This window comes from Miscanthus floridulus, chromosome 8 (assembly GCF_019320115.1).
Source record: "Miscanthus floridulus cultivar M001 chromosome 8, ASM1932011v1, whole genome shotgun sequence".
In the NCBI taxonomy this organism is placed as follows: Eukaryota; Viridiplantae; Streptophyta; class Magnoliopsida; order Poales; family Poaceae; genus Miscanthus; species Miscanthus floridulus.
Window position 1 is genome coordinate 40,784,494 of NC_089587.1, and position 14,751 is coordinate 40,799,244.

Genomic DNA, 14,751 nt, shown 5'->3' on the forward strand with positions numbered 1-14,751 from the left:
TAAGGACAGAGGGAGTATCTGGTGTACTCCTTGGTCAAATCTAATTTTTTTGAGAAGTCAGCCAATTTAAAGTTTTAAATATATATAAAAATATTAAATATAAATAAATCTCTTTAGATTAATTATAAAATAAGTTTTATAATAAATCTCTTTGAAAATACAAATGCTGATAATATTTTCTATAAACCTAGTTAAACTTGACATCAATGACTCCCTATTCGCTTCGACTTATCAGCTCTGGTACATTGTTTTTCTCTCACAACAAATCAGCATCAGCCGACTGATACCGGCTATCAGCCGTAGAAACCTTCAGCTGAACAACTTACACTTTTTTAGCACGGTGGGGGTAGAATCAAACTTAGCCTTTACTCCCAAATAATGGTGGACCCTCGATGGTCTTTATCCATATTACCTCCTACGAGGTAATTGGGAATGAAAATGTTTACATAAATTTAGTTAGGAAAGTAGGAAATATATTAGATCTAACTTCTATAGTTCTATGATATACTAGCAAACATGCTCGTGTATTTCTACAGGGAGAAAAGCTATCGAACGTTCATGAAAAATGAGGACGAGGATGGTATATATCTATGTTTTACCTTATCTATAAAATTTAAAAGCTATAATTTATTTTATAATGACTATGATATTCATAGTATAAGTAAATATTGGCAAGAATATGACAATGTCCAATTAAGTCTGTATCGAATTAAAATTCAACCTTTATAGATCTTTTTTTTCTCCTGTTGTAAAGCATAGAAATATTTACTCGTAAATGTATCAAAATTTGTTTTTCACATTATCCATGTGTTGGAACAGCTAAGTATCATGTTTCGTGACTTCCTTTAAGGAACCACAAAAAATTGTAATTCTAATCTCTCCAATTAAAGTCAACAAGATGTTGATGACATGCCAAAGACTAGTCTATCCGCTGATGATCATGACAGTAGACCTCTCGATTTTCTGTATAATAGCCCTCATTGGGGATTACACTGGTACATGCGTACAACTTGGAGACATATTTTCAGACGAGATTAGAAAACAAAATGCTCAACATTTTAATTTTATGGTTTGATCAGTTGGACCATCAGCTGATTGAGGTTCTAGCTTTTCAACAATTTGGTGGTTGGAATCTTTGTTTTCTAAGAAGGGTCTTCAGATATCCATAATGTTGCATTCACTATTATTTTTAACGTTCATATGAGGAAAAAAAAAGCAAAAGAAACTGTGTTAAAAAAAAGTTCAAAGGACCTAGTGCACGACGGACCTAGTAAAAAAACGGCAATAGGGATGACGAAAAAAAAACTTTCGCAGAAAAAAGAACCAGGACCAAGGAAAAATAACCGGTGGGAAAAAAAAAACAGGACCAAGCGGGCGGGCCACCCAGCAGAAAAAACAGACTCAGGACCAAGCGGACGGCGCACCAGCTAGCTATAAACGAACCCGGCGAAAAACTTAAAAACTAGATGGTGGACCAAGGTTTCTCTTTGGAAAACTGAAAAATATTGCAAGCTTGACTCTCTACTCTCTTCCTTTTCTTTTCATAACAAGCTTCAGTTCATCAGTTGTTGAACAAGTTGATGAACTTGCAAGGCATTTGGTTGGTTTAATAACTTGTACGGTGCCACCCACATCGGTATGTCCTCTGGTCCTCTCCAAATTGAGGCCCACGTGTCCATTTAGACTACCTTCCTACAGCATGAAATGAAGGCACGAAGCCATCTAAAGTTCACAAGTAAAAACATAGGACGAAATAAATCACTAGGCTAGCCTCGAGATTCTTCGTGAAGACCAAAACATATGAACAAATCCACCTTTAGCAACTCCAATAAAATTCACACCCAGGTCACCAGATAAAGTTTCTCGCCATAGGGTGAACACTACTTTGTCGTTCCAAACGCATTTCAAAAGCTTCAGGCCAACTAAACACAGAGTAAATAAATCAAAAGCTTGCTACAATGCTTCTTATACATCAAAGAATAAAATAAAATAACTGGTTGCCTGAATATCCAAGCCACATTTGTTAGCATGCTGACAATACAATAAAACAACATAACATGATGGTGCTCAATAGTCAAAATGCATAACATATATAGCACAATAATGCACCACAGCTACAAGATTACAAGCATGCGACATCTCAAAGATCAGACTGTAACTGCAAAATTTGGATACTTCTCTTCTGAAATGTAATAAAAGAGCTACTAAGGAGTGTTCACTTTCTTACATGCTTATGAGAGAAGTATCGGAAAAAGGCCACTAGGTTCTTGCTATCTACAATGGAGTAATCATCAGCAAAGAAGGCCACAGAAATCTTCTAATCTCACCAAAACAAAATTGATATGCCCATCACAGAGCACCCAATGGCTACCCAGGGGCTAAGGCGTTCACCTGAGGAAGAAATGCCGAATCATTATTATGTGATCTGAAGCATATTGATACATATTAAAAATATCATGCGAGAAAATACATAAATAAATTCAATTGTGCCTCCTTAAAACAAATATGGCAGTGTCCAAAACCAACAACAACAACAACAAAGCCTTTAAGTCCCAAACAAGTTGGGGTAGGCAGTGTCCAAAACCAAGCGCAAGAAAATTTGAACCCCCATAGAACAGAATAATCTAAACTGCTGCCTCAGTTGAGGATTGAAGACAATAGAATTCACAACAAATTTCATATACAGGAGCACAAAGCAGTAAATCACTGCAACAAGAACGATACCAAGAGTTTCACTAACAAACTCATAGTCAACAAGCCTGACTTCTGAATATGCTGCATCATACTTACTAGTTACTGCATTCTATTCTGCGCATCTTGTGGCTATTCTAATTCTTCCTACTGCCATCAAGTTATTAAGGTCCCGTCTGAATTCTAGTGAGATTTTAGGAATCTGGATTTTCTACAGGGATTTTAGCACCAGATTTTAGATAATAAAAACCTAGCATGTTTGGATCCCCATATTTTAGTTAGGGATTATAGGTGTTAGAATGGGTATATTGTCCATAATGTCCTGAATATTATCTTGGAAAAACATGCCAAAAAAATCCTTACGTTACGTCTTTCCGTCGTACCTAGATTTTTCTCAATCCAAACTATAATATCATCACAGACTCGTGCAGTACAGCAGGAGGCAGGAGGCAGGAGTAGAGCGCGGACTCGTGCGGTGGGGCGGAGATGGTGGTGTGACTAACTGCCTAACTGGGAGGGGTGGAGCAGCACGCAGCAGTGGCCCGGCTCATGCGGCTGGTAGGCAGCGGCGCCGTTCACGCAGGAGGAGGCAAGGGGCGGACCAGTAGCGGCCCGGCGCGGGCGGCTGGACGGCGGCGCCACCGTTCAAGCGGGGTGCTCGCGTGGGGGAGCCAAACAGCGGCGGCGCGGGGTCCCTGCTGTAGCGTTGACGATGGCTGGCTCCGCCGTGGCACTGGGTAGCTACGGGTGGTGGCGCGCATATGCTCGAGTCGCTCGGCCTCTTGCGATGGATCGGAGGTTGCCTGATGAGGATAGCGAGGGGAAGAAGATAAGGTGGGGGCAAGATGGTCTTTTCACATCCTGAAGGTTGAAATATCCCGAGTTATCTACCTCCCGGCGGATTGTGAGATTCTTATAATCTTGTGTTCAGATTTTTTTTAATCCCGCTCGTTATCCTCCCCGTTTGGAAGCTCTACGGGCTTTTTTTTATCCGGATTGCAGAATCCGCAGGCATCCAGACGGGGCCTAAGCATTATTGGAAACTGCTATTAGATATGTGAGATCTGTCGAGGAGCATAGAAAAGCTAACCTGATATTCAGAAGCCTTCAAATGGCAACTACAGGTAACTGATATCCTATGTGTGCACGAAATAGTCCTTATCATCAACCATAAATTCAGTCCTAGGAAAGCCATTTAAATACCACATGCCATTGGACATGCCGATCTGATATATCCCATTTAAATCATATCCAAAAATCAAGAAAGCATATGTCGCATTTTTTTACAATCTTTTCGTCTTAGTTTTCAGCTACAGTTGAGAAAGTCCACAAGCACAAATTTTGTTTTGTAAGGGTTCGAAGATTCTTTCACAAAATAATTTGTGTCAAATGAGAATTCAAATATTCCTTTTTTAATCATAAAATCTTGCAGATTATTGTCCATTCTACACATATCTTGAAACACATTTCAGTTCACATGAATACCATATGGCATGCTAAATATAATATAACAATTTCTAGTAGTACCAGTGCTTCATCTACCTTTTTTTCTAGATTTGTGATTTCTGCATGTTGTGTGACTGTAGTTTTTTTTTTAGTTAAATGCACCGTAGATCCATTAACTTTTGGTGGTGTGTCATCTAGGTCCATCAACTTTCAAACTGCATTTTTGGGTCCATTAACTTTTAGTGGTGTGTCATCCAGGTCTATCAACTTTCAAACTGTATTTTTGGGTCCATTAACTTTTTGTGGTGTGTCATCCAGATCATCAACTTTGAAATTGCATTTTTGGGTCCCTAAACTTTTTAACTGGTTCACCGTATGTCCATACCCCTTCGTTTAGCGAATAGATCGGACATGGCACGACAAATAAGCAGCCACCGTAGAGTAGGCGATGAGTCCATAGCTCCTCAAGATGTTCATGGAGACTTGTCTAGCAATAATTCAAATGTAGCAGCTGGTAATTCGTTAATATCCTCTGGTCTTAAATTTGAGACTATTATTTTTAAGGATAAATATATTGTGGACATGGAGAAATTTACAACTGTTGGACTGTCATCAAAGATATTTTATAGAGGTGCCTTATTATTGCGTGGAAAGGAGGAGAAAATGAAGCCAACAAAATACATCAGTACTAATTTTAAAGAGGTGGAGATCATCAATGGAATTTTCCCAACGTGATTAGCATCCTTGCCGTAGTATTTTATTATTTCCATGCATTAGTTTCCTATCCAGTTGTGACACACGATCTTTTATCTAGCATCTAGCTTTTAGTGCCTACATGAGTCAAATTGGTGGCTGCGTTTGGACATGCCGTGCATGTTAGCCGAATCAGGGACTCAGAGTCAATTGGTCCTAGTTGGGCTGGTGGAGTCGAGTTTTGTTTGGGTCAGGTGGCTTGCGTGCCTATACCTATGGCCTTCGGCCTTGTACCGGGTAGATTAGACTGGAGTTTATTGTGATTTATTCCCCGTCAAGCCGCAGCTCGAGAAACCGTAGACGGTGATCCCATCAGGTTCTTCGTATTGAAGATTATCTCTGGATGGTGATCTCGTCGTGTACTCTACGGTGGTTGCTTTTTTGGCGTGCCATGTCAGATCTATTCACTAAACAAAGGGTATGGACCTACGGTGAACCAGTTAAAAAGTTTAGGGACCTAAAATGCAATTTAAAAGTTGATGGACCTGGATGACACACCACCAAAAGTTAATGGACCCAAAAATACAGTTTGAAAGTTGATGGACATGGATTATACACCACCAAAAGTTAATGGACCAAAAAATACAGTTTGAAAGTTGATGGACCTAGATGACACACGACCAAAAGTTAATGGACCTACCGTGCATTTAACTCTCTTTTTTCAATCTTCACTTCTAGCTCTAGGCACATAGGACAGGGAGGAATTAACTCAGTGTCTTTTATTAAAAAAAAAATCCCCTATAAGTGATGATCATTGCCACCAGTTCACCACTAGGAATGGCCAATTTAATAGGAAATTTTTGGCTGAAATTGTTGCCTTGAAGATCAAATGGACATATGTTTGCAAATCCAGACCAACTTATAACACCATCCAATTTGGAGCTGGAGATAGTAATGTAATAGTGCAATCCTTAAAAAACATACTGAAGGCACACGAAGGGCTAATGCATCAGTTGCAAAATGTACATGCTAATGAAGCACTGGATACAACTGTATGTAAATGAAATGACAAGATATTGAGCAAAATAGGTAGAGGTTACCTATCCTAGCAGCCTTCCAAAAGAAACCACGGAACCTGCAAATTGGCATGTAGGTAACATGATGAGCTAAATGTATGTCTTAGAGTACAAAGTATAAGTTAAGCTCAAACCAACAAATAAAACAATAGTCAACAAAGTTTTGGAATGTGGGAAATGGAAACTATGTTTGGAAACTAAAGACAAACACAAATAGTGGATGTTAATATTTAATCTAAGCATCGAACATTAGAAGGTCGGTGATGAGCTCCCCACATGACTACATAAAATAATTAGCATATTTCCTCAGTGCAATTGCCTTTGTTTTCACTTGTTTCCTACTCCTGGCCACAATATGGTTGCCCCTTATAATTCTGAAATGGCGAGCAACCTAGAAGTTAGAAGAGCAGCTTCACAAACTCAGTAGCAACGGATTATGCGCCAATGAACAAGATCCATTTACCCCCATGCAAAGTATACGATCTCGAATTCTCAATGCAAATGCCATTTCAGTGACATTGCTTAACTAGGTAAATTACAGCATAATACAATTATAATGCTTCGAAGTGCTAAGAATCTAGTACCTAAACTGTAATGAAGTGTCATGTGCCTCTTGCCTTCATTAGAACAGAGTGGAGACCCTGAATTTGTAAACAGTGTGGTAGCTCGCGATTTGGCTGAGCTCGGGTCTTTTAATACTAGGCCATGAGAGCCAAGTTTGAATTTTAAAAAAAAAGAACAGAGTGAAGACTATCTAAGTTTCTGCTGATGTGTTTGCAATTAACTGTGCGTATAGTTGATTAGCAACATAAACTTTTTCTAGCTTTGCATGCAAGATTACAATTGAGTCATAGATCAATTATCAATGAATACACAATAAACTTGATAGAGATTCATGGTAACTTCATAGTGAAAAAATTTATCATTTAGGAATCAGGATTTAGGGACAGCCTCCTAACATACAATTTTCTTTCTTTCCAAAAGCTGTCTACTTAAAGATTTCCCTGTTTCTGAGATTTTAGGCTCTAACATGAATGATGTGGTGCTCCATTCGTTCTCTTTATTTCACTCACGCACAAAGCAACTACCCTGTTTTCTTCACGAAATACAAAAGAATTGTTAAATAAATACTAGCAGTACCAAAAGTAGGGTTTGCTCTTATGATGAGATCTGGAAAAGGATACCAATCAGAGAAAGGATCATTTGTTGTTTGGCAAATTTTAACAAATTGAAGGGCATCTATAGACAAGAACAGTTGCTATGGAAATTTTTAGAACTTCAACTAAACCCTAGGAGTAGGACTGTAGGATCCAAAAAAATAAATAGGCGAAACCCACAGCGTCGCTAAACTAGAGAACAGACTGAAAAAATTGGGCATAAGCCGCGCATCACACAGGTTGCACATTATTATTCCCACATCCCGAAATCGGACCAAACCCTTAGACAGTACAGTAGTACACCGCAACAATGTTCGTTGAGACTTTTTACAAAAAAAACAATAATTTTAAAAAAAAGACGAGTATGAAGGCGCACCCTGTCCGGCGGATGAGGAGGGAGGGGAAGTGCATCTTGAGGTAGGTACAGGTGCAGATCAGCAGCAGCACCACCGTCACGAACGAGTGGAAGTTGAAAAGCGCAGACTGCATCCCCCGAGAACGCCGCCATCGGGCAAAAACAAAAGTAAGATCAGGATAGAGAAATCCAGGCACGAGTATGGCTCAGATCAAGCCGTGGTGGTGTTACCATGGGGCACGAGGAGGAGGACGCGGACGCCGAGAAGGGAGGCGGGAAAGAGGGCGGCGACCGGACGGGGCGGACGACGCGGTTGCGGCGGATCGGCGGAGGCACGGAAAGGAGGGGAGCGCCGATTTGCTGATCCTTTTCTTCTCTTTCTTATGTGCGTGTTTTTTTTTTTTACTTGATTGACTAATAATGATATAGTGGTACAGTACATAATAGTAGATCGGAGATCGGACGGTCTTAACCACCTCGTTGCGTTGGCAGCGTTGCGCTCAGTGCGTTGCCTAAAGAGGCCAACGAAAAAAAAAAAAAATCTGCCTACCCGCGGGCACCCAACCCAGTGGACGCAGATATGGGTGCGAATATGTGCCCACGGGCACGGGCGCGGGCATAGAGTTGTGCCCAACGGCCAAAGGTAAACGGGTAAAAAAAGAGCATGCCCGCATCTGCAAACCCGCGAAACCCGCACTGACATGTGGGGCCACTGCGTAAGAGCTATATAATATTTAGATTCTAGGGTTTCAGTTCACTCATCCGTCGTCCCAGATTCCCAATCCCATCCCACTCCCACCAGTTGACCAGGCGACCCGCGACCAGCAGCCGCCGTCACCATCATGGGCTCACCCACGCGGCCACGCGACCAACGATCCCGGCCTCCCCAGCGCCGTTGCTCCTCCACTCCGGCGGTCCGGCCTCCCCACACCGAGGCTCCTTCGCCGGCCGCCGCCCTCCCCGCTCCGAGGCTCCGACGCCGGCCGTCATCCTCCCTGCTCCGAGGCTCTGACCCAGGCCACCATCCCCGCCGCGCAGGCTGCCATCTCCATCCCGCAGGCCGCCGCCGTCTCCCCCGACAAGCAACTTCAAAGGCAAGTTCACTTGTTCTTGATGCCTCCCAGCAGATCTTGTGCTTTTTGGTGCTTGTCTTCATATTGCAAATCTACTATCTGCACTTCAATGAACTGAAACAGTCTGATTCATAAACTGAAACGGTGATAAGCGACTTGTTGTTCTTGTTGTAAAACAAGCTCCTAATAACTTCGTCAGGACTTATATTCAAGTAGCATATGCGTTTAGTTGAATATGTATGCATGCCAGTCAGGAATAGCAAGACCGCAAGAGGTTTACAAACTATGTTTTATTTTGCTTCTCGGTTCTTTTATGGTCCAATTTTCAGTCTTTAAACATCAACCATTCATCCTTTAATTTATAGCTACAACACAAGAACCTCCAACCAGGCCTAGACCCAACTAGCAAAACCTAATTTATAACTGTGAAAAGATATATTAAGAAGGGTTTGATTCATGACAGTCTCCACAGTGACATTTGGGTACTGAACTATATTATATAGGCTTGGAAATTGATCTTAGAAAATTGTCCCTAACCTTTTAGAAGACCTTTCCAAAACTGAGAGTTCCTAGGTTTAATCTGTACTTGAGTGAGACATTTGGAGCTTAGATATTTATTTCTAAGTAAGGTCTTCCATGTTCCATCTTCATTAATAAGCAATTTAAATAACCAGATTGTATAATTATGTTAATTATGTCCGGCTAAATTATTGCTTGTTGTCCAGGACATTTTATGAAATGTCTAGCTGAATTATTGTATTATTTGATGTAGGTTTATGTATGTGCTATGCCCCTATACAGGAGAGGTTATTTGTGACGCATTGCATAAATGCCTCTAGAGTTGGGATCTTGATCGGAGGGTATCAACTGTGACTCTTGACAATTGCAGTGCCAATGATAACATGATTGGCTTAATGGACACAAGGCTTGGGGCGGCTAATATGCTATTGAAAGAAAAATGGCTGCACATGCGGTGCTGTGCACATATTCTCAACCTCATTGTGAAAGATGGCATGGCAGTAATTGGAACTGTGGTTGCGCACATTCGAGAAAGTGTTGCTTATTGGATTGCTACTCCAAAAAGGTATGAAAAGTTTGAGAAAACTACTCTAGATGAAAATGTTGAATTGGACAAGAAGTTGCATTTAGACAGCAAAACTAGATGGAACTCAACCTACATCATGCTTAGCATTGCTATACCTTATAGGAAGGTTTTTGAACGTTTGGGTGAGCTCGATAAGAGCTATGATTGTCCAGCAGCAGATGATTGGACATTTGCTACTAATGTTTATGAGAAATTAGGGTTATTCTATGAGCTTACTGAGCTGTTTTCTAGGACAAAATATGTTACAACTAACCTGTTCTTCCCTAAAGTATGTGAGATTAAACTTAAACTCAACTCTTGGGGTCATGATGAAGATGAAACTATTAGGAACACGTCTGCTGCCATGATAGAAAAGTATGATAAGTATTGGGCTGACATCCATGGTCTTATGGCTGTTGCTATTATTCTTGATCCACATCTTAAGATGACAATGTTACATGCTTGCTATATTGCCCTTTTTGGAGAAGATGCTACTGGAAAATATGTTACAGAGGCCTAGAAATTGCTTACTAGTTTAATAAAACATTATCATGTGAAAGACTCTGTGGCTACATCCTCTGGTGGTGCCCCTTCTACAGTTAGTGCAGCTGCTGTGTTGTCCATATTTAAAACCCTTGCTGCAAATAAGAAGACTACAAGCTTTGTTAGAAGTAAGAATGAGCTTGATCGCTACTTGGAAGAGGAAACTCTTCCTCATGATGAGAATGATTATTTTGATATCCTTGGATGGTGGAAGTTGGAGGGAGCTCGTTATCCTACTTTGAGGCTAATTGCTCGTGACATTTTGGCTATTCCAATCACCACAGTAGCTTTTGAATCGGCTTTCAGTACTAGTGGGAGGGTTTTAAGTGAGCATCGTAGTCGTCTTACTCCTAAAATGTTGGAAGCTTTGATGTGCAACCAAAGTTGGCTTCACCACAATCTCAAAGGTATAAAAATGTGCATTTACAATGAATTCTTTTCATTAATACATGGACTGTATACTGCAGCTACTAATGTTTGAACTTGAATGTAGATGAGGGTGATGGAAGGTTCAATAGCTTTTGGTCATGCCTTGAAGACAATGAAGAAGATCTGAAAGATGAATCTTGCATCACTAGAGCGGATTCCAACTAATTACTTGTTCATGTCTTTTATTTGCATCACTTGGAAGACTTTGCAGTTGAACAATGTGTACTTGTATGGTAGGCCTGTAGTCCCTGTACTGTATTGTTGAATGTGTGGACCGTGGTGAATGTCACACCCAATTTTAAGGATAAAATTGAATGCACTAAACTCATGTGTGCCCAGGGATCAGTCACATACACAAGTTGATAAATTATATAAAGTATCATCACGGTGTATCTTACATCACGATTAATAACACCACATAGTCTTACACCACATAGCGGAAGATAAAAAGATAACTCTCTCGTAGAACTCCATCACAGGGACGGTCAACTGGTTGACCACAAGCCTAATAATCCTCAGGAAACTCCTCATACACGTTGTCATCTGTTACACATCCAGGATTTTTATCCAAAAATAGAAAGTAAACAAGCGTAAGTACTTCCCGTACTTAACAAGATAACATGGGGTTATGAAGCTCAAAAGGATGACACAGGTTTACTGTAGTTAGCACTTTTAGTAAGTCAAGATTTTATTTTCAAGTATTATCAAGTTATGCTTAAGCTCCCATTTATACCCACATAATCAGATATCAGAATCATTTGCATCATATTATCATCGTATACCATCATAAATGAACAACAATGAGTAACCAATTATTCTGTGAGTTTTCTGGGCCGCTCGTGACCGTGAGTACGGCTGTTATAACAGTTTGTAACCCTCTGCAGAGGTAGTGCACATTCACCGCGAGTCATGATTCCCATATGCCCGGGTTAATTACTCCCATATCACTGCCAAGGTGAGAGGGCAGAGTACACTATGAAGCCATTTCATAGGTTTCTCTAACAAGTTAGGGCCGCTAGGTTTCCTCGGCAGGCAGATGTAGGAACCCCCCTTTCCTATGGCACATATCCATCGCGGCTATACACATAGGAACAAAGGCAACCCTATACCCAACGTGGCAAGCCCATTTTGCGCCATAAAGATAACCTCTAACAAGCTAGAAAAGGTCCTATTACTGAGCTAAAGTCAGAGCCATGTGACTCTTACGGTTGCACTGTCAGTCCCAGCTTTTATCGACAGATAAGTCCATATGGAGGGCCGGGAGTATCATGATCAAAAGTCATTTGCTCCTTCGCCCTATATTCAGTTGTTTAAAAACAACTTTTACCTTTTCTTTCCATAGCATCATTGTTCATTATGTAGCCCATGTATATTTATATTGAGCGCTAGCAAACTACCCATATGCATATAAACCATAGGAGAACAAAGAATAGGATAATCAATCACTAGGATGTCCTTACGGGTATCAAAATTAGACACATGCAAAAGAGTAATTAATAAATGGTGAATAGGCATCAAGGTAGATCCCATGTTATACTTGCCTTGGTTAGCAAACTCCTGCTGATCCTGCTGGTCGTCAAAGTACTCCTGGTCACCAACGTTCTCCTCATCGTCTGAACACGACCAACACAGCAACATACAATATTTCAGGAATATTCATGCAAAGCAAACAATACTACAATTAGAATAGTACACCAACAGTATAGAAAATAAGATAAAATGTTTATGAAAAGATTCTATATCTCGCTACAATCACGTCAACGCGAAGTTCACGAAAAACGGAGCTAAAACGCGAAAGTTGTGATTTAAACGGGATTTCCTATAGCAATTTATTTAACTAAATCTAATCTCAAAATTTAAATGTTGCAAACAGGGTTAACAGTGGTATTAACAAGTAGAGAACTTAATTGCAAACCTAGAGCAATTTGAACGGGTCAATTCGGAGCTAAAACGATGATTTTATGAGCAAAACGGTGTAGTGGCATTTCTGTAAATACTGAAAACGTATTTTGGACTAAAACATTATATTTTACGTTTTCAAAAGAAGAAAGCGTACTCAGAAAATGTGTTATGGACAGCGGGTTCTATTTGTCCGAACTCGAGGGACTCTTTAGCAAAATCACCCGCGAAGGGGTATCGGCTTATGTGAGCCGTTGGATCACAGACGGGTGGCTCAGATTAGATCTAGGGGAAGAGAGGAGTCTAGCGGGGAACAGTAGCAGCCGCGGCGGCTTAGCCATGGCCGGCGGTAAGGAACACGCTGGCGAGCATGGTTTAGTGGCTACGAGCCATGGTTCGAACAATCGAGGACACCGGGAGACCTAGGGGTGAAGGGGACCTCGGACAGGCTGATACGGCGGCCAGAGGACACGACCGAGGCAGCGGTCGCCATGGCCGACGGCATGGAGCTTCCCGGCGCACGCGACTAGGGCTCTAGCAGCCACGAAACTCAAAATAAACGGCATGGGGAGAAGGAGAGGAAGGTGACGAAGCTCACCACGGTGATAAATGGGGGCGGAGGCGGCTCGAGGATGGCGGATCACGCGAAAGACGAACGGCGGATCACGGCGCTCCTCCGTGCGGCGGTTGCTGTGGCTTCCTTGGCTCGAGCAAGTGCGAAAAGGGAGCAGGGAAACAGCAGGGGGAGCGGGGAAGGCTTGGCTCGCATTAGTAGAGGCCAGGCGGGGGGGGGGGGGGCGCTCCCACAACGCGCGACGTGGGCGCAGAGCGGCGACAGTTGCGCTTGGACCGGGCGCTGCGGTTGCGGGAGGAGGGGGACGGCGCTGACGCGTGGGCCCAGGCGGTCAGCGACTGGGCTGGCGCGGATGAGAGAAGGAGGAGGGCGCGACAACGGTTGCCTAGCCGAGCTGGGCCGGCCCAGGAAGGAAGTGGGGGAAGGGGCGAAGGCGGGCCGACGGCCAGAGCAAGTTGGGCCAGCGGGGAAAGAAAAAGGCCAGCAAGCCGAAACTGAAGAAGGGAGGGGAGAGAAAAATGAATTTCCTTTTCTTTTTCCAAATCAAATTTCCAAATTCATTTTCAAAGGGTTTTTGAATCATTTTGGCATTTAGGTCAAAACCAGACATCACAATAAATTAAATGCAGCAGCATGAATGCATCAAAAGGTTACTAACCTTATATTTGATTTTAATTTCCTAAAAATTATTAATTTCCTATATTTGAATGCACACTTAATAACATAATTGAATCAAATTATCTTATTTTAAAAGAATGAAAATTTTTGGGTGTTACAGTGAACTATTGAACTGTGCTGTGTGATTTGTCATCCGTGATTGTGATGAATTGATATTATGAACGTGTGATGAATAATTGAACGTTGTGATCTATTTATACTTTTGTCATTCTGTGTTAGCTGTCATCTATTTATACTTATGTTAAATATCATCTATTTATACTTCTGGCGGGTATGCCTGTGGGCAAAACATGCCCGCGGATAGCGGGCGTGGGCGCATAGTGCTGCCCGTGGCGGGTGGCAAGCGCGGGCGCTGGCACAAATATCTTGTCGCGGGTGCGGGTTTGTGATTCCTATATCCGCGTGGATTTTACCCGTTGCCATTTTTAGGGTTGCCTTCGCTAGGAGTCCAAAACCTGGTAGGCGCCGTTTACTGGAGCTTCTGCTGGCTCCGTGCATCCTCGAGAGATTAGTCAAATAATTTTCTAAAGGTAAATTTGATTATTGTTAAAAGAAAAACATCTTCAATAGACTCTGTAAATTACTCTCTAAATTTAGTAGGTCTCTATCCCATTTCATTCACTCTCTACTTTTGAATAGCCTACCTCACTGGCTATCCAGCTTTTATAAAATTTGTTGGAGTACTTTAGTATTTTTTTGTCAAATCTATTTTAGTGAGTAGTCGAATCGGTAAATTTGGCTAGTTTTTTTTTTATCTAATCTCTTAGAGATGCTCTTAGCTCCTGTGAATACGCTATAATAAGTATGTCTAGACACTTTTCTTAAAACCTTAAACAAAACCGACCCGATGTGGAATAACAGTTTTTTGTTTTTATTTCACCTTTGATTTTAGTATGTGAGATATTCAATTATCAGTTTCGGCTTTGATTTTAGTTTCACGACTCAACCGAACCGATGACTCGAGAAACTGCCCCCCACGGAACAACGCTTGCCCCAGCCTCTAGCTACCAAAAACATGTAACCTATTCTCTCGACCACTCTGTTCCTACTACT